This window comes from Phasianus colchicus, chromosome 5, assembly GCF_987193195.1.
Source record: "Phasianus colchicus chromosome 5, bPhaCol1.hap1.1, whole genome shotgun sequence".
Classification (NCBI taxonomy): domain Eukaryota; kingdom Metazoa; phylum Chordata; class Aves; order Galliformes; family Phasianidae; genus Phasianus; species Phasianus colchicus.
In genome coordinates, this window is record NC_143440.1 from 43206129 (window position 1) to 43226764 (window position 20636).

The 20636-nt window shown below is 33.2% G+C and overlaps 1 long non-coding RNA gene across 1 annotated transcript; it reads left to right on the forward strand.

The window, feature by feature from the left end:
- The first annotated feature begins 9745 nt into the window (after positions 1-9745).
- On the forward strand, positions 9746-20227 carry LOC149917886 (uncharacterized). The gene is made up of 4 exons (XR_016467317.1): positions 9746-9819; positions 13949-14077; positions 16583-16699; positions 19298-20227. It is a non-coding gene; the product is annotated as an uncharacterized LOC149917886 (long non-coding RNA).
- The last annotated feature ends 409 nt before the right edge of the window (positions 20228-20636 follow it).

The following is a 20636-nucleotide window of genomic DNA, read 5'->3' on the forward strand; positions in this document are numbered from 1 at the left end:
AATCAATGCTATGCATCTCATAGGGGAAGTATTTTATGCGCATGCTTTTTTTCTTTGTTCTGCAAAGAGATCCATATATTCTTAGAGATCTGTGCTAAGCCTCTTCAAAATTAGGCATTAGGATCTCAGCATGTTTTGACATAAAATCTCAGTCTGGATAATATTGTATTAGAAGGTCAATAGAATAAAAAGGAATCTAAAACTCACACACCTGAGATTTTTCATATTACATTATTAGTTAATGAGGCAAAAAATTACAGGAAGGGTGTTCCAAAAGGTTAGAGGAGTAGGAAAATTTTACAGTGGCAGCACCATTTAAAGAAACAAGAGTGAGAAAAAAGAACGGGAAGGTAAGAAGAGAGTAACAAGATTATACTCTTCAGGAATTAAAAAGACAAACTCAACTTGTTAGATTTCCAGGCAGATTAGAATTACCTATAGAACAGATTGTAGATTTCAGAGTCTTCTGACAGCAAGATTTTTTTATAATTTTAACAGTAATATATTAATATTTGAGTCATAATGTTATGAACTATAAGGTAAATTGCATTTAATATATAAAATATGCTAATCATCATTGTAATAACCTTATGCATAACCTTATGCTACATACTGTATAATTTAGTATTACTTTATGCATATATGTTGCAGTTTATTAAATTATAATTACTATAATTTTCATATTGTTTACCTATTAAATTGTGTTTAATAATATTTAATATTTTAATAGCTATTAATAACTTTTTTAGTTTTAGATTTTATCTTAATAATCACTTTGGGATCCTGTCAGTTTTGGCTATATTTAGTCCAGCACTCCAAACCAGTCCATCCACTTCTTTGTCTCAGTTTCTTTGTCTTGTTTGTTTCCTGAAGCGAGCTTGTACATTTCAGCTGTGATCTGCTATGCTCCTAGCTATAAACTTCTATAGTTTTCATTGTTGTTAGGAAGAGCAAGGATATAACAATTATATCCTGGGAGAATGAATAAGATAATTCATCTCTTGAATTTACTTGCAGATATGTTCTTTATCATATTCTCATGCTCTATTACTGTACTGTTATTTCATTCTGACATAGGTTATTTAAACATTTTCATTCTTTTGACAAACTCTCATTATCGATAGTTTTCCATCTTACATCACTGTTGAAATGTTACTTTCCCCATTGTTCTCCTATAGATATCTTGACATCATTACATGCTTACTCAGCAGTACGTGTAACAACTTCCTGCTTAAAAAAAATATTTTTCTTTCGTTTTTTTTTCCCAAATATAGTAAGACGGTCTGTCATTCTGACTTACACAGAGACAGACTGTAGTGTCTGAGTAAATTAGGTCAGAACATCACCTGAAAATGAATCCATATCTGAATTCATGTTTGTGTAGGTTCTGAAGAGGTGTATGAAAAAATTCCATCTTGTAACTTCTCATAAGGAAAATGGTCTCCAGGTGCTGGCATGGTGTAATCTGAAATCCTTTGTGATGCGCTCTGTGAAGTCAATAACTTTTGTAAAGGCTTCTGGATAGATTCTGGGAACTCAACAATGATCCTAGGTCTTGTCACACAATTTTTGAGGAGGTTGAAAACCCAGCTTAAAGATTAAAGTAAAAAAATTGTCAGAGATCCAAAATTACCAAAACCCAGGCTTAATTTAAATGGTATAGAAGTTCCAGTTGTAAAACTTTACTATGTGCTCTTTAAAAGAACATGTTTACCTGCCTACATTGTCACATGTGGCAGAAGTTTTGTTTGCTATATAGCCCCACTACCTACACAATCTTATCTCTACAGTTTGTGTGTGCATACTTGCTGATTTATATAAAGACATAGTTGTGGGGTTTTTTTTATATAGTTACCTTGCAGAAATAAAAATTTCAAATACACTTAGACCAGTCCAGTTTTTAATAGGTCTGCTTTAACTGTCTAGGCTTATGCAGCACAAATTATAATTTTCTTTTTAGTGTCAGTGTCTGTGATTTACTTAAAGTTAAGCATATGTTCATTATATGCTAGCCATTCATAACATCACCAGCAGTGGTGTGAATTACCTAACCTAACATAATAAAACGTAACAGTCCCGCATAGAAGTTACAGTGTTAACTGTAAGTTACCATGCACCTGAGATTCAGAAACAGAGCAAAGTTGAGAACTGCCAAATGAAAACTATCTAAGCATAGGGTCAGAAATAAGAGGAGTAGTGTTGTATTGTATTAATGACAAGTTGACTGTCTTTGCACAATAGTTGTTCAAAATCTTTGCAGCTTACAAGGGTTAAGAGTATTTCTGTAAAAGCAGATAGTTTCATGTTTAATATGCTGGTTCCACAATGTATACCATGTCTACAGTCATGTTCAGAATGCTATGGGTATCTCACAAGGACAGTTTCAAGGTTCAAGCTCTGTACACAGCATTTGATTTAATAATGTCAAATAACAGAAGACATACATTATGTAATGAAAACAAATGCGGGAAAAAAAAACAACAAAACAACTATTGCATGCAGATAATTAATTGATGCACTGATCATTTTTGGTTAACATTCTTCATTAAAGACATTTTAAAGATAAATCTTTAAGTATAGTTTAGATACCATTTTGATTTGTCAATATCATCATCTAATGGCAGTTGGAAGTGGGGGAAGTGGTTTTGTAAGAGTGTGATTATTTACTTTTGTGAAAGTAAAATTTTAGACTAGAGTCCTACTCTATTTTATCACCTGCAAAATTACTAAGGCTGACTACAGTTGTGAAATGGGTAAGCTGCTCAGCTATATACAAATAAATATATAAATATAAGTGTATATATATATAAAACAAATCTGTCTGTCACTCCAGACAAGTCATGTTATCCCTCTTGGGTATATTAGCTGACAATAATAATTTTGTTCTGCCTGTACTGCTACACAGTCCTATATACTGTGTCTGTTCTAGATCTAGCTCCATTTCATCAATACAAGACCTTCCTCATATATACAAGGTCTTTCCCTGTTACAATATTCTGAATAAAAACATCATGGAATTATGTAGATAACTCATGTTATAAACTGATGTAATAGTTATAGTCATTGATATCCTCCTCAGAAATGAAAATGACGACTACCTTGAAAAGGATGACTGCATAATTCATTGCAACATTAATTTGTTATTAAAAAAATAGTAAATCTTTGTCTTTTTTTCGTAGTTTTTGCAGTTGCTTTCAAATCAAAATATAAATTATGTTTTAACTGTATGCATAAGATGAGGCTCATTTTCTTTGAATATAAAAGAGAGAGCTTTATCAATATAAGCATTCAAAGAAGATCAAATTTACTGCCAGAATTCACTAAGACTAAGATTATGTTTATTTATAATATTTAAGTTCTCAAGTGCAGGATAGAGTCTGCGTGGACTTTGCCTTGGAACTGAAAAATTATGGTATCCAGCAGATACATTCTCCTCAAGAATGCAGCTAAAAAGGAGGGAATTTCAGTGCTAGAAGCTACTTCATTTTGTAAGTCAATCATGCGCATAGGTAGCAGATACTGAGGCAGAACAGAGGATGCATTGGCTACTTGTGATGGAAGAATATGATAAAATATGAAAGCTATTTACTGAGTAAAAGTCCTGGGATCCTAAAATTCCACTTACTCTACAATAAGAATTCATATTTTTTACAGAAATGTTTGATTTTTTAAATAGAATTCTTCTTTTAAGACAGAAACGGCATTAAGTTTCTAGTTTTTAAAAGCTTAAGGAAAATGGAACAACGCCATCATGCAGTTCAAAGGTTTAAGTTGTTTCCAAAACTTTAGATCAGGAAGCAAAATACCTGAATGTACAATTTTCTATTTCACATATAGATGGAATAAAAATTAATAAATACTTATCTAAGCCTAAATATCCAACTAAAACTGAGGAAGGAAAACTAATCTTCAGCAGTGGTGATAGACATGATGCGCCTATAAACCTATGTTTGATATTCAATGCCTGAAACAGTAGTTATCAACTTTTTTGTGTTCATGGATTTTTATTTTTTTTTTTTACTCAATAAGTATTCATTTACATCTGTACTTTTTCAGATTTCCAGGCAGGCTACATTGCATTCATTTCTTAGTTACAGTGAATGAAGCCTTAAGAAGTAGCCAAGGGAATGTGGGACACTTGTCATCCCAGGGAAGCTTTCGGATAAGAGATGAATAAGGACCTAAGCCAAAGAAAGACATTATTCAGTGAGAAGGAAAAATGCTTACAGACAGTCATTCTCCCTAGAAAATATGCGTGCATTTGTGCTTTGAATTCATTGTTTTCTCTCAGAAAAATCCATTTTTTATGTCAGAAATGTGAGTGTGATGATGCTTGCTTCTTTGCTGTTGTTGTTGTTGTTGTTGGGTGTTAAGAACCAGTTTGTTCCTTTCTTTCCTTAATCAACATATCTATGGGATATAAAAACATAACCTCTTCATCTTTTCCAAGAGGTAGCCCAGCAACAGCAACAGAGGTAATCATTTGCTAACAGAATGTAAACAGCCCTCTATTTGAAGAATGAGAAATGAATGGATTGATGACTCCTTCCTGTCTCTTAAATGCATAGGAGTTGCAAGCACTGGTGACTGGAGTTACAGATCCCATCTGTTAGCAAGATGTTGCAGTAGAGCTTAGGTGTGTTGCTACTCCTTCTTTATATTTTGTATCCATTTCAAGGCTGCTAGGCACATTTTCTAGTGCAGTCAATTTCTGTGTCAGAAGGAAAACTTGAGAGATGAATGATTTGCCCTGCCAGAAAGAATTGAGTTTACAGTCACCTTGAATGGTAAAACATAGCATAGCAATGGATTGAAACCAGAAGCCTTGCTACGCCTATCAGAAAGAGAGGAACAAGAAACAGACACAGAATAGTCATATTCTGCTTCTTTGCTTTACTGTTTTAGTTTTTTTCTTATTACTAGTGATTTTCTTTAACAACAGAAGATGTGTTAAATACACTTGACCATAACAAAGTGTAAAGTGGCAATAAATGTCACTCAGGTTAAGTAATCTCTCTGGCATTAAGTATCCATAGACAGTAACGGTACATAATTTAAAATGGCAATTATAATCGTAACTGGAATACAGGTAATGAACAAACAGTTAGAGGAAAAGCATAAGGATATCATGTAATGTAATGTAATGTAATGTAATGTAATGTAATGTAATGTAATGTAATGTAAGAAATGGCAAAATAAAACTAAACAAAATAGGAGTGGTATGGGTAAAAGAGCACATGAAAATAATATTTACATAAAAAAAGATCCTGCTAGTGCTTTGCTCTGGATATTCAGGGTGTGATATAAATATGGGAAAATATGTTATAAATATGCAATGTTATATAATATAACTAGGAACTAAAATCTAGGGAAATATTAGACAAAAATGAACAGTTTGTTCAGACATAGAATTATATCTAAACACATATTGACTCTTAATCTTAAAAGACAAACCAAAGCAAACTGACAGGAAAAAAACAGGAAATTTCTTCTCTTTCATTTGGAGAGTAGACAAATACACATGCACAAAGATATAAAAACTCCAAACTTCTGATTTTCCGGATTCATATGGACTCTGGCTCTCATTCCAAACCTGATTTTACTTATATTTGATTTTTACTAAAAACTGAACACTACTTCTAAAGAAAAAAAAAAAAAAATCATTTGTTAAATGTAGTGTGTGATAACATGGAATTTTCAATAATTTTTCTATATCACTATATTAATTGGAATCAGAGAAATGCTGAGTAGGTGGGACTATTATAAATGAGGCAAATTCAGCAGAGTTGGTGGAGAGTTAATTGTCTGAAAGTATCTGCTACCTAAAGTTCACCACTGAAATGGAGTGTACTTCCCCTGCAGTGACCTGCAATACAGAAGAACTTCTGTAAGCCATTGTTATTTTATGTGGCTGGGAGCCCATCTGTGATGATTTTTAGACACCTCATTAATAGTCCTCAGAGGCCCAATTTCAGACACATGCTCCATTTCCTTGCAAAATCTGAAAAAGGCACCTAACATCAACAACAACAAAATGTCAAAAGAAAAAGTATCTTTGAGTATACTTCATTTTTGAGGAGAAGTAACAATATCCTGAGGGAACACAGAAAGCATGATTTACCCTGGAATTAAACCAAGGCAAGAAAATGAATACTGTAATATGTTTCTTAGTCAGTTATATTAATCTGTTCATATAATTACCTATTTTATATGTCACAAGTATTTACATTTTAGAAATAATGATTTAACAACACTTTATGAATTTTTTTTTCTTCTGTAAGGCATGAGTCAAGCTGAATGGAGATGTAATCAGAATGCTAAGAAAAATTGCATTTCCATTTAAATTTCCACTGTATTGAATCAGAATTTTAACTGTCTGTACACCTAAAGCAAGCCTCAACTGTCTTAGTTCTGCAGATTTCAACTGCATTACTGATCCTCAAGTTCTATAAAGGAAGTGAGTCAGTGATCTCTTGGACTATGACAGAGCTATATGACATCTTTGATGTTCTAACTCTTTGAATTCTCCATAAGAGAGGAAAAGTCACTTTGAGAATCATACACTTCAGGTGTAAAAGTATCTATTACCATGGCATCCTCAGTGCTCAGTCACAAACTCCATTATCAGACCTCAGCAAAAGAAAAGTAATAGCAAAATAACAATTACAAGATTTGTCCTGAGAAGAGTTGGCAGGTGAACCAGAAGTGGCTGGGTTTTTTCAAATCCGTTTGAAAACTGGTAACTAAAAGGATAGTCAAGAATTTAAAGACAGATTTTGCTATTTTTTTTCCCTTTTGTTTAGTATTCATCAGCTTGATAATTACTCATATATCCCATAGCCACAAAATAAATCTTAAACACATTGAAATACATTGAAATAATTTTCCCCAAGATTTAGAGCTCTAGACAAAGTTCTAATAGCTCTGCTAAATGATTCAATTGATTGCTTTAAAAGTGGTTTCTGAACCTTAATTACAGAATCTTCAAAGCTTTTCAGAGAAGGTGGATTTTAGATAGCAGTAAAGTTCATTCCAAACAATGGTGAAAAGAGCAGTGTTATGAGCATATGTCGACACAACCAATAATCTTTCTCTGCTTGGGGAACAACATTTTACTTCACAAGTGACACTTATACAACTTATCATTTTGAAGTATGGGCTTTTGGTTTATTTTTGTTCCCTTATCACAAGGCTGTAGCAGAAATGAAATCATTTAGACATGAGCTGAAAAGACTACATACAAGCAGGTGTTTTCATGAGTTTAAAATTTCTTCAAGTTTCAGGATATGTAGTTTCACTGAAGGTGGGGAGATGTGGGCGATGTGTACCTTTCCATACTGTGCCCTTTGCAAAATTCCGTTTTCATCTAATTGCCTGCATGTTTGAAAGCAAAGTCTAGGCTTTTCATGTGAGAAATGCATTTATAAGCTGTCCTGGTTGAAATAGTTATTTAAAATGAATAATGGTGCAAGATAGTATTCTTTATATGGTTTTGTATAAATATAGTTTGTTTTCTTGAACATGATCTAAAATTGATATATGAAGTGCAAATCCTTAAAAAACAATGCTTTTTTCTTGAGATAGAAGTGATTCAGATTAAGGGGTAATGTTGCTAAAGTATGGGTCAGTCCAGTTCTTCGTTCTTAAGGAAAAGTTATAAACATTTGCTTTCAAGACAAGCAGTCCTTTCCTAAGGGAAGAAGCAATGTTTTCAGATCCAAAAATACCGCTCCACAAATCAAAAAGAAATGCATCAAAAACCCATGTTTCACCCTCTGATTTTTTATAAGTTGTTTTCTGTGTTTTCAGTTATCATTCTTCTCATAAGAGTTTCCTTCATCTTTCTGAGAGCAGTTTAATTCTGCCCACATCCTACATTAAATTGTGCAGAAATTCACCTTTTTAAACATATACAAATATATGAAACTGATGAAATTAGTTTTATGCTGAATATCTCTTTAGTCTTTCAGAATTATATATATATTAATTCTGTTAGGAAATTTTAAAGTAGTAGTATAATACGCATGATACTTCACATTTACAGATTGAATGAAGATGAACAACTTCATAAACCAAAATCTAGAAGGGTTGTGACTACTGTAAACTAATATCCTTGTATGCTAATATTAGATGTGGCTAGTATAGATCAATGTCCTTGTATGTGAATATTAGATGAATTGAAACTTGTTATTACTTTTTCATTTTCTTTTCTTGGATTTTATGAATGCTAAGGTTCTTTTGTTTGGATATCAAAAATTTGTCACTAACGTTTTTTTTTTTTCAAAAATTATTTAAACAGAGATCTGAGCAATACCCATATCAAGCTGAAGATAGATCACTATTTGGGATTGTGTTACTCTTACAAATATTTGGATTTTCTTAATTGTAAAACTCTTGGACTTGTTCTAACTAGAAAAAAAAAAACAGTTATGTCAGCTGCTACACTCCAGGTTCTCTTTTCATTCTTTAAAATTGATGGAGATATAGAAAATAACCACAGTTCATTATCCTTTGTCCAGACATGAGTAGGAACAGAATAGAACAAAATCTGTTAGCTAGATGAGAAGGGATGTCAGCACTATGAGAAGAGCAGATATATCAAATTATTATCCACATAATTATAGTGGAATTTAAGCACTTCGGCCATTTCAAGCATAGCCTATATCTGTTCTTGTGTGTGTTTTATCCTTTAAAGAAATGAAAGCCATAACATAGAAGGAAGTAAAGTATTATTCTCTATTTCTTTTTCCTTGGTATCGTTATCATAATAAACATAGAAATTGCTGCACAACAAAATTATTATTTTCATAGATAAATAATTGCCTTTGATAAGGATTTCAATTAGCTTTAATGTGAGCCTTTATATTTACAGTTTATATCTGAATAATTTCCATAGATTTTTGTCACATGTATAAACATCATTACAATAAGTGGCTTTATTATATTTAGTTTCTATGCATTGCAATAATCTACTCCACACAGCTAAAGCTTTTGTTTGTTTAAATCCTAGAGGATAAAACAACAAGCATGTTTTATATCCTCTTTTGTTGATGTAAAAAAACAGATTTTTTTTTTGTTTCAAACATTTTATTTAAAAATACATGATCATACTTTTATAAACAGAAGTAAAAACTGTATGTGAATCTATATTTATTAAAAAACTGAAAATGAAATTTGGAAAGCTCTCTAAGTACAAGTTGAATTGTAAAAATCAAACAAAAGAGAAAAACAAAGTACATCAATGTATTTTTGTATGTAATTCATTACAACTTTTTACACAGAGAGTCAGATCATTATGATTTGTGTCCTGATTTATTACAAATACTACTACTTTTTCTGTAATTTTCTCTAAATATATCATCTGTCCGAAAATAAATATATATATATATATATCTTTCTCTATTCTTTCCTCTACTGGTTTTGAATGCTCAGAAGTGGGAAAACATAGGGGAAAAAAAGAAATATGAAAATAAGTATATATAGTTTATTTTACACTTAATGACATTTAATCCAATCTCATTATTTGCTTCATTTTTAATAAGAGTGTTGAAACTGATAAAAGTAGATTGGATTCTGTTTGAAGATTAAGAGATAATTAGATAGGTAGTGTCTTAACATCACTTTAGTACTGTAGACGAAATGCTAAGTCACGGCTTGAGCCAGTGATTGAGCACCTGGTGGGAAGGCAGGGCCAATGCAAAGGAGCTCAGGTGCATGCATAGATCCTCGCTCCATCCCTTCCCAGACCTCACTTAAGGACTGGTAGTGGAAACAAGAATATCTTGTTGGAGATGACTGTCTACCTGAGGCCTTCTAAAGGTAAATAGCTCTGTTTTCTTCATTTCCATGTGCACAGTGCTGTATTTGGACTCACCCTCATTTGCTGCAGCCAAAGGTTTTGCCACCCTATTATTATCACTGTACTTTCTATCGCATTATAGCATTATGGGTACCATCCTATAAAACACTAATCTTCTTATGATTTCCTTATGCATTGTAATTTACAGTATCCTTCAGTAAGTTTAAGTAGGTATAAAATTCTTTACAATTCAACTGAAATATCCCTGATTATACTTTCTTTTTTTTTTTTTTTTAAGATAAATCAGAATGACACGTATTTTATATTCATTTTTGCCTCAGTTTCTTTGGTAGTTCAATAGCCTGTACGATGTCTTTAGAAATATAATGGTTTACATAAATATTACTGATGGAGCTTAAAAACTTGTTCTGATACATTTTTATCTATAGTATGTAGATAGTGTTGTACATTCTGTTATCATATATGAGAACAGAATCATCAATATGATGAAGAAATACTAACAGTTCTATGTTGCTTCTGGTAATGAACAGTCTCACTTTAACCCTGATCTGCATTATGTGTGCAAAATAATCAAACATCAAAAAACTTACTGGACTACTGAATAAGGTTGAATTCAATTTAACAAATTGAATTACAGAGGATATGGTAGGATGGGATTAATGAGGTTTAAAAAGTTAGGAAAGACCAGAGGATAGTGGCACTAATCCTTCGCTACAGCTGAATTTTGCCCTGGTGTCAGGATGTAGATGCAGCCTTTTACTTTCAAGTTACAAGCCATCCTGTGAGGTATGGAAATCCAACGAGGATGTTTAGATGACCCATCAATACATTGTAATAGAAAACTTGTCTATATCTAGAATTCAAGCTAAAAATGAATCAAAGCTTTTCTGATAACAAGTTTCATAAAGATGAGAATCCTTCACTTGATTTCATTACAGTTTGGAGAGTAAAAAGAAAAGCTTTTGTAACTGAATACTTTCATCTGCTCGGGTCACTTAAAATCCATAAATTATAATGAGTAACTATCTTTTATTAGCATCAGTCTCTGAAAATGCATGGTTTACACACAGATTTTTCTTAGATTAGATCTTATTACTCTCCTGCAATTAAATGTTTTATGAAATTATTAGTCCATTAAAAACAGTTGACTGGTTGCCATGCTTGTTTCATATCTTTAATCAGAAAGTTGATTTCAGGAGCATCAAGGTACATGCTATAATATATTCATCTTCTTGGAGCCGACATAACATCAGCTAATAAATGATTTTATGCTGACAGTTGTTATAACCTCACTGCTCAAGCACCGGAAGATGAGAGAATGAAGCATCAAGAGATAAAATTGATTTTTTTTTTTTTTAAGCCTTTCTGTTAGATAATAATATCTAACATTCATCTTAAATTTTAAAATCAAAGCTGCAGGCTAAGAGACAGCTGAGGGAAAGGGTGGGGGGGAAATTCTCCAGATCAATATTATGCATTGTAATCCACCAGTATGCAATCAGTGTAAAAAATAGTACTTTGGGTACAGAACAAAACAGGTAAAGTCAACTGAATGCTAGTCTTCTGGGACTTAAGATGAAAATATCCCACTGCAAACTGCCAAGGTATCCTTACCCTGAATGCACAGTATTTTATTCAAATGACACAGCCCTATAGAACATTAGATGGTATGTGAGAACATTACATCTTCACCAATATTTGTACCTGTTTCCAGTCAATACCTAGAGTAAACATATTTTCCTCCAAAATAAGCACTCTGTGAATTATTCCCTGCATTTGAAAGGTCACCTAAAAGCAGGTTCATATGTGTATGCCACACCTATTACTTTTAAAAGTTATCATCTTGGCACAATATAACAGACTGACTACATTCTGTGATTCTGTGATCATACAAAGGTAATGTCATGCTGAAAGTCTTTCTTAGCAAAAGGTATTGTGTTGTGTTCCAACATCCTCTGGGCTGATCATTCTGTCATTTTTCTGTCATGGCCGTATGTCCAGCTGAATTGCGTGTTGTGTTAAAGGCAGATGACAACAGCTAGCCCTGAGAATAAACAACTGATATCTGCATCTGCGTTTATTTTTCCCACCCTCATGTTTTCTGCATCTATATAAGGTTAAATAACAGGTAAATATTGCTGAAATACAAGTTATAACAAAACAAGTGATTCTTCCCGGGCAGGAATCTGTGATTCTTACCCAAATGCCCTTGATGTCTGCCTAGAGTTTGTTATTCACCATCTGTCACTAATCACTTGGGGCCAAATTGTGGCCTCAGGCCTCTTCTGAATAAAATAGAAACCACATTGCATATACCCAAAACAGAATTACTCCACTGAGTCTGAAGCTAGCAAGCTCCTTCTCTCACTTCTCCTTTACTTTTCAAAAAGAAAACAAAACAAAGTTTTTAAAAAAAAAAAAAAAAAAACTTTCAAAACACTGAATGATTTAACAACTGAATGAAATACCCTTTATAACAGGACAGATATAAAGTATTTTTAAACTATTACAATTTTTCACCTTCTTTATTTTAGCTAACTTGCCCTGCAACCCAGACCTTGGCCCTGACTGAAGTACTTACTCTGAAGCAGATGCTTTGTTTATTTGCTTAGTCTTTGACTTCATCTGAATTTCCTGCTATGCAAGGCAGTTAGCAAGAGTTGCAAAATCAAGGAGCAAAAACAAACTAAATGAGCATACAATCTGATAGCAAGACTTTGATTTTTTCAGGCATTACATTTTTGCCAGTCCTCTGTACAATTGCAAAAAAAAATAAATAAATAAAAATAATAATAATAAAAAAAATCAATGCCGGCTTTTAACATAAATCTTATATGTGAAGAAGATTATTTGATTTATTTGAAATATAGCTGAAAGCATGTCAAATTGAAGGAATATATATATTATTTATGTGTATCTTGTAAAGTATATGTTTGTTTCTGCTGGTGATGTGCTAACTAGTACGCACCAGAAATGTTGTAACTAAATGCATTTTCAATGAGGAGTTATGATTTATAAAAAGCAAGATCTTGCTGTTATAAGCTAGGAAGCATCTGTTTAGGAGGTAGAGAGTTGAATACTTAATATAGGATGATTACCCTTAACAATTCTGTTTTAAATTTGAGAAAACTGAGAATGTCAAGTGACTTTCTCTTAGCAACTCAGACCAAGATTTAATAAAGGCTAGGAGTTACTTTTTCACTTGTTGAGAGTACTGATTGATGCGGGGTAGCAAAAAAACCCAGTTATGTTAGAAGTGACAAAAATTGAGACTATAAAATAGTAAAATCGAATCTCATCTTCTAATGATAATAATAAAGAAACAGTTTTATTATGAAATAAAACTGTAATGTTAAAGAGCTTGATAACAAGCTCTGTATAACTGTACAGCTGGGGACTCACAATGAGTTCTCTGGAGTGCAAGTTTGCTATTTTTCTTTTCGCTATTTTTTCTTAAAGTTATTTCCATTTCTAGTTGCTAGCATTTCTTCGTCTTCCCAATCTTTTGACTACAGCTTAGAAAGAAAGAGAGAGAATTAGGATTTTCCATTTTTTACTTGGAAAAACAAGCGATATTGTCACCTGTGCCATCCACCATTGTCCTACAGAAAATGTTTTCTTCCCATCTTCTTTGGCTTTTTTTCATTCACTGCTGAGGGTGACTTGCACAGCACTGCTAAGGCATCAGAAAGATTAGGCTCATAAGGAAACAATTACTTACTCTTCCAACAGTGGAGAAAACATTTTCCTATTAAAGATTAGGACATCAATAACTGCCAGAAGGAAAAAAATAATAATAATACACACTGAAAACACAGGTTCATTAATCTTTGCTGAGTATATAATTCTCATGCAAGAGGCTGTTGCAAATTGTTTAAGTACAATAATCTAGTAGGCTTCAATTACTGCATTGTTATTTCCACCAAAGCAACTTCAAAATCTCTCTGATGTAGTGGTATACAATGTGGTTGTAGAAATGTCTAAGTTAATGTGTGTTCTCACAAATGATATCCTCTTAAAAGGAAAAAAAAAAAAAAAAAAAAAAAAAAAAAAAAGACAAAGAAAAAACAAAGTATATGGCAAGCAGACAACTGACTTGGGGGTTTTTGTTGTTGTTTTTTTTTCCAGAACAAGAACAGATTTCTCTGGCAAGATCACAAGCGGAGACAATATTCCTGTGACCACTTCAGCCTGTTAAGTCAGTTACACTACATTTCCTATTAGTTGGAAACAAATTAGTACTGTCTGGAGAAAACAGTAAGAACACTGAACTCTAATCTCCTACAAGAATGTGTCATACATGTTATCTAGAAAGTTTTTAACTTTTCATGTAAAGCTATTACTTTTTTCTTAGCCTCTTATTATTTCATTTTGCCTCTGGGACTTCACTTTTAGTCAGACATTAGTCCTATTTGCAAATCTTGAACTGATTTGAATAAATTAAGTGAGTTAATTACTGTACAGGTAATGTCACTTTTGATAACTGCAGGGTTGTGTTTTAGAAGAATAATAGAATCTTTTTATCACTTGTCTTTGTTGGATGTCTAGTTTAAGAAAAGCGTTTGATCTGTGTATATCTCATGGGCTTGATATTTTGTAAATAAGCTGTCTGGATCTCAACCCATTTTAATTCAAATTTTTGTGTGGGTGGTTAGAAGACATTTGAATAAAACTCTACAATTCTATTGTGTAAATGCCTATTCGAGTTTGTGAAATAATTAAAAAAAAAAAAATCCTTTAACATTCTTAAGCAATGTGATAATGTGGGTGTAACAGTGTGTGTCATAGCATTATCACAAAGGTATTTGAACTGTGAAGTCAAATGCCTACAAATCTATTAATTGTAGTCAAGTCTTAACTCTTTCATCTTGAAAGTTCTGCGTTTGAAACAGAGCTGGTGTGGAAGATTCTGGATAGGAGATCTTAACAGGACGTTTTTGTTTTTTTTTTTAATTAATATTCAAATACGACCATTGATTTGTAAGAATATTCAGTATAATTTTACTATTTCTAGAAAATTTTGTCTTTAAGACCATGCACTACAAAAATATACCTTTGTGACAGAGTTGAGCCCTCTGCCAGGAACAGGCTGTATCAAAGTAAGGATAGTATTATTGCTGTAAATATAGCAAAATCAGGAGTTTTACAGTTTGGCTATGCATAGAAGGATTATTCTATTTTCTTTTCTTTTTCTTTTTTTTTTTTCTTTTCCCCAGGGCATTGTGCATGCATATGTGTGTGTATACATGATTTTTGTTGAATGGTCACAGTTCTCACAAATTGTTGCTAATGTATTGCCAAATCATCTACTTGGATTTGGTCTGCATTTTAGGCACAGTCTTTCTGTTGTTCAGTTGAGTTTGACAGCTTGCTGAATGTTTATGGAAACTGAACAGTGGATATCAGCATACTAAGGCAGTGGGTGGTGTGTTTCAGCAGTCGCAATAGTGATGTGAAAGACCAAGCAGATGGTCTGAATGACCATGCAGAGTGTAGCATGCAGGCTCTTGTTTGTTGCTGGTGAAAATGCATAGCCAGTGATAGTTTCAATTTGAAAACTAGTATTTTGGAACTGAGAAATCGCTGCTCTATCATATAATGTTCTTGTCCTCTTTGTATCTGTTATAGTTTCCATGGAAATAAATAGAAGGCACTACTTTTGGAGTGAATTAGGTATAGTTATATGCATGAAAAATGAACAACAGAAGCCACATTATTTTGCATCTGTGATCATTACAGCATCTTCAGACAAATGGATGCTGGAAAGCTTGTTCTAAAAGCTGAAAAATCATAGAATCATAGAATGGTTTGGGTTGGAAGGAACCTTTAAGATTATCCGGTTCCAAACCCTCTGCTGTAGGCATGAGCACCTCCCATTAGACCAGACTGCTCAAAGCCCCATCCAGTCTGGCCTCAAATGCTTCCAGGTGGAGCATCCACAACCTCTCTGGACAACCTCTTTCAGTGTCTTACCACCCTCACTGTAAAGAATTTTTTTCCTAATATCTTGTATAGATGATGTCTGTTATTCTTCCTTTATCCTCTGATGCTGTCACTCCATCATAAAAGGCCATCAAGTTTCTTAGACGTGACTAACCCTTGGTAAAGCTGTGTTGGTTGCCAGCAGTTACTTCATCTTCATTTTCCACATGCCTGAGTTGAGCCTTCAGGAGGGTCTGCTCCATGGTCCTGCAGCGCAGATTGATTGGCCTGTAGTTCCCCAGATCTTCTCTTTTTCCCTTCTTGAATATGGTAGTTGTATTTCCCCTTTTCCAGTCAATGGGGACTTCACCAGGCAACCATGACCTTTCAGATACGGTGGATAGTGTCTTGGCAACTTCATCCACCAGTTCCCTTAGAATCCACGGATGGATTTTATCAGTGTACCTTCAAGTTTTCATCTATGTTTTCTACGTGTAGAAATTTGTCATAGAGCTTCCTATTTCATACAGCAATGCATTCCTAAGATTTCCTAGAAAATTTAAAGTGAATGTCAGTTTTTAAAACCAGAATTATAAGTAGTGACAGATGCCTTAATTGCTGAAGTTCTTAGTGGTGAAAGACTGTGAGACTGTGATGCTGTAACACAAATACTTTATAATTATGTGATAAATTTTAAAGGACTAGAACTGTAAAGCAACTTTATAGCTGAACATTTTTAATGTGACTTTTTTTCTGGTTAGAATTAAGTTAACTCCTATGAAGTTAGGGATCAAAATAATTGATTTTTTTTTTTTTTTTTTTTTTTTTTCTCCCATATAGACAGGATTTATCCTAGTATGGTGGTATTGGGGCAGCTCTGAGATCCTTGTTTCCTGATTCTTTAACCGTCCACATCCAGAGGGAGAAATAGATGAGTCTCACGCTGCTGAGTGCCAGGTTTCCAAATGCTTTTTTCTTTCCCATATATTTTGTGTCTGATGTTGTGTTTACTTCTATACTGCCCAGACAGCAAGGGAGTTTCTTTGATACACATAGACCTTTCTCTCAGAGCACGGGGGTGGATCACTTAAACATCCTCCCCTCCACAGATTTTTATATCTATCTTAGTGTCTTCCCTTGAGCTAATCAGGTCTGTCAGAGAATGGAGTCCTTTAGAGTTTCACATCAACTTGAATAACATGATGAAAATAAGTTTTTTTTATTGCTGTAAAACTGATAAACATGTATTTGGCAGAAACAATTTTTGGGAAAGATTCCCGTTAAAGATCATGAAGATCTTTAAAGGTTATTTACCTTTAAATCAGAGTGTGCATTTTTTTAGACACAAAATGGGTTTATCAGTATGTTGTTATTGGCATTGTTCAAAGACATAGTTAAATATCAATTATTAAATGGTCATCATAAAATATTAACCATAACTTTAAGATGTTACTTTTAATTCACAAGAAGGATGGCTGTGTGGAAAAGGGAAAATAAATTTCTTATAGTAAATTAGTGCAGGAAGACTTGAAATGTAATGAGAATCTTGAGAGGCTGATATTCCTTGAAAAGGGGACTACACTACACAGAACGAACATCATACCTGTATGAATATTTTCATATAAGGAGTAATGTAGACAACATCACTGCAACTTAAAATCTCTTAATTTTAATTATAAAAAAGGAAGTGTGTTTTTATTTCTTTTTTGTTTGTTTTGGTTTTGAGGTTATTTTTTTTGTTTTCCTGCTATCGCCATAGGATGAGTTAGGATAGTAGTTAAAAGCTGTAGCTACTGTTTTGTTCTCTATTTCATGAAAAATAAATCTAACAACGTCAGTTGAGAGCTATGACTTGCTTTAGAATTCGGAATATATCTTAGCTTGTGACTATTAGGAGCCAAAAGAACCCCACACTGGCAAGAGTTACATTGAATAAATTTTTTTCACATTTTTTGGAGATAAAGTTTCCCAGCAATTACACCAGAGAATTGTCACTTCCCAAATACACCTATAATTTTATGCAATAAGTAGACCAAAATTAATTCATTAGGAATTAAGGAAAGAAAAAAATATTCTTCCAAAAATTAAAATCAAAGAATTTTACTTCCATTCCAACTACAGAATAAATCTCTTTTCAAAAGTTTTTTTTCATATCCCATAGAACTATTAACTGAAATGAACTATAAGGCATTCATTTTTCTTACAACAAGTAGGACAACCTTCTTTGAGAAATAAAACTTAAATCCAACAGAATGGGATATGAAGATAAAATCTTCCACAAAGTGAAGGATGCTTACTTAGTCTATTCACAGTACAGCACTACATTACTGTAACTGCATAGCTAAGCCATAGATAAACTATGTTCACTTTCTACCCCTTCCTGCCCATGTGTATAAGATGCAATGTGATTTCTCACTCACTATATATAGAATCAGAGCAAGGTTGAAAAAGGATTACTGTGATGGGAAATATATTCATACTCAACAGAAAAAGTTTAGCTTGCTACTTTTTTAAAGCACTTCAGATCTAGCTCTAATTTTAAACTGTGGATTTGGATGTGAAAATAAAGAATATAGTCATAATTTAGACATAAGGGATAGTGTTTTCTATTGATTGATTTTCCTTTTTTATTTTTTCTGCCATCTGTAACTCTGTATGTATCATCTCATTTGTACTGTGCTCCAGAAATTTGACTCCTTGTTTTCTTTTAATTCCTCACCCTAACTACCTTCTGTGGAAAGGAATTCCATTTTATTTTTCCTCTTTTCTGAATTAGGAAAAAATCAGGTAATTTAAATTTTTCAATTATAGGACTACAAGTTTCCAGTGATAACACATATTAAAAACAATATGCAGAACTGGCTAAGATTCCTATGTTTTACGTTTTCTGACATTTCCACTTACAACAAGATCTTTTCACTTCCTTTTACTTTAAATGCTTGTGTTGAAGACACTGATCTCCCCAGTTCTCTTTTTTGCTTGAATGTCACTAAAAATAGTGACATTGTTTTAGAGTACAGATCTGTTTTATAGGTTTTCCAAAAAAACAATCTGATATTTTTAAGGTTTTAAGATGAAACTATTTTTTTTAAATGTACTTGCAGTTTAACTCTTGTTTAAATAACACAGCTTTGCTTTGCATTCCATACTTTCTGTGTAGTCAGTAGACACTGTGGGCAGGAGCTACCTTCCACCCTGCTAAAGATGGCTTTCTTAGAAATATAACACTGAACTTGATGTATCGAGGCTACACAGGGAAATTTGTGTTTTGGATGGATGTCTAGCCCTGACCTGTAAGTAAAGCCCTAGGATATTAATAACCACGTACTCTAAAGGCATCAGTTGTGCTTATAATTTATGAGAAAAACTGAACTAAATGAGAACCCTCAGTTCCTCACAATCATACGTAGGTCAGTCTGAAAGAATGTTTCTTATCTCCATAGATACAACAGATGCAAGGAACACAATAACATTATTTGATAGAATAAATTCTCAACTGTAAAACACTGTTTTTCATCACTTTTGCTGCCATTAACTATGTGTTTTCACCAACAGTAAACAAGAGTCTGCATGCCACACTCATAAAAATCTGCATGGCTGTCTGGAACGTGGCTTGTCTTTCATATTGCTGTATTCACTGCTGAAATGCACCACCTACTACCTCTGTGCGCTCACATCCACTGTTTGGCCTCCATAAATGTTCAGCAAGCATCAATGAATGTCAGTGGATGTGAATTTCTCTACATGGAAGAACTCAAATAACACGCCTTTTCTTCATATGCATTTCCATGTTGGATGCCATTTTGTCAGGTGGCCCCTCTGCTTCCACCTGTCCCAGTGCAAAAAGATGTTATGGAATATTAGTGGGAATGTTCAACTTCTACTGCTGTATTATCATCATCTGTCTCTGATATCGTGGGCCAATATAATAAAGTCATTACAAAAGGCATTACTTTTAGTGTAGACCTCATGTGCTGAGCAGAAGACCTCATGCTTTTGCTCTGACCTCATTCTGTTACAGCACTTGTTTAATGAGCTTCTCCATGTCACGCACTGCTTGCGACAACCCTGTGCCCAATTGGTCATTCAGACTCTCCAGCCATCAAACTGATGGTTGTATGGGCTGGGTGTGTGAGGAAGGCAGGTCCAGCCAAAACAGAAGGCCAAGGAAACATTCTGAAGAAATGTTGAGTATTTACAGCTGCACCTATTTTATGTGAGAAAAATTAATTACACAATAATGGAAAGAATTTTGAAAATAATGTGAACCTGAGCAGATAATGCCTCTATAGCCCTGTCACTCTTTGATGTTGTTAATGTGAGGGTGATTATCCTTGAATTTAAGACAGCATTAAATAATTTCATCAATATTAGTTAAATAATTATTTACTCAAATTTTCTTCTAAAGGAAAGGAATACAAATCAAGAAATTTTGTCTTTATTATTATGGTTAATTTTGTAATTGCTCATTATACTACCTCCTCTATCCTCAGCAATGACTGAGAAAATATGGGATCAATAAATCCAAACCTGTGTAAAGAGTGTGCCTAGGCAGTTGGAGTTAAAATATGTTTTCTTATTTTTGATTCACTGACATCATGAAACCTTTGCAATAACTTTTTATCTGGTGTGAATGTGGAAATGTGAGCATGTGTGCACCTGTATTATTGACTCTGCTATATCTCTATTAATAATACTAATGGAATTTGTTAGTGATTGCACCCGAACTTCATTATGAGAATATGTTATTCATAGAATTGTAGAACTAAAATAATAAGCAATAATTGTAGAATTAAAATAGTAATAACATAGAATTAAAATAATAATTCTAATTGAAATAAAATTATTGGAGAAAGTAATTTGATGCTGGTTACATTAAGGAGTGTGCACCAAA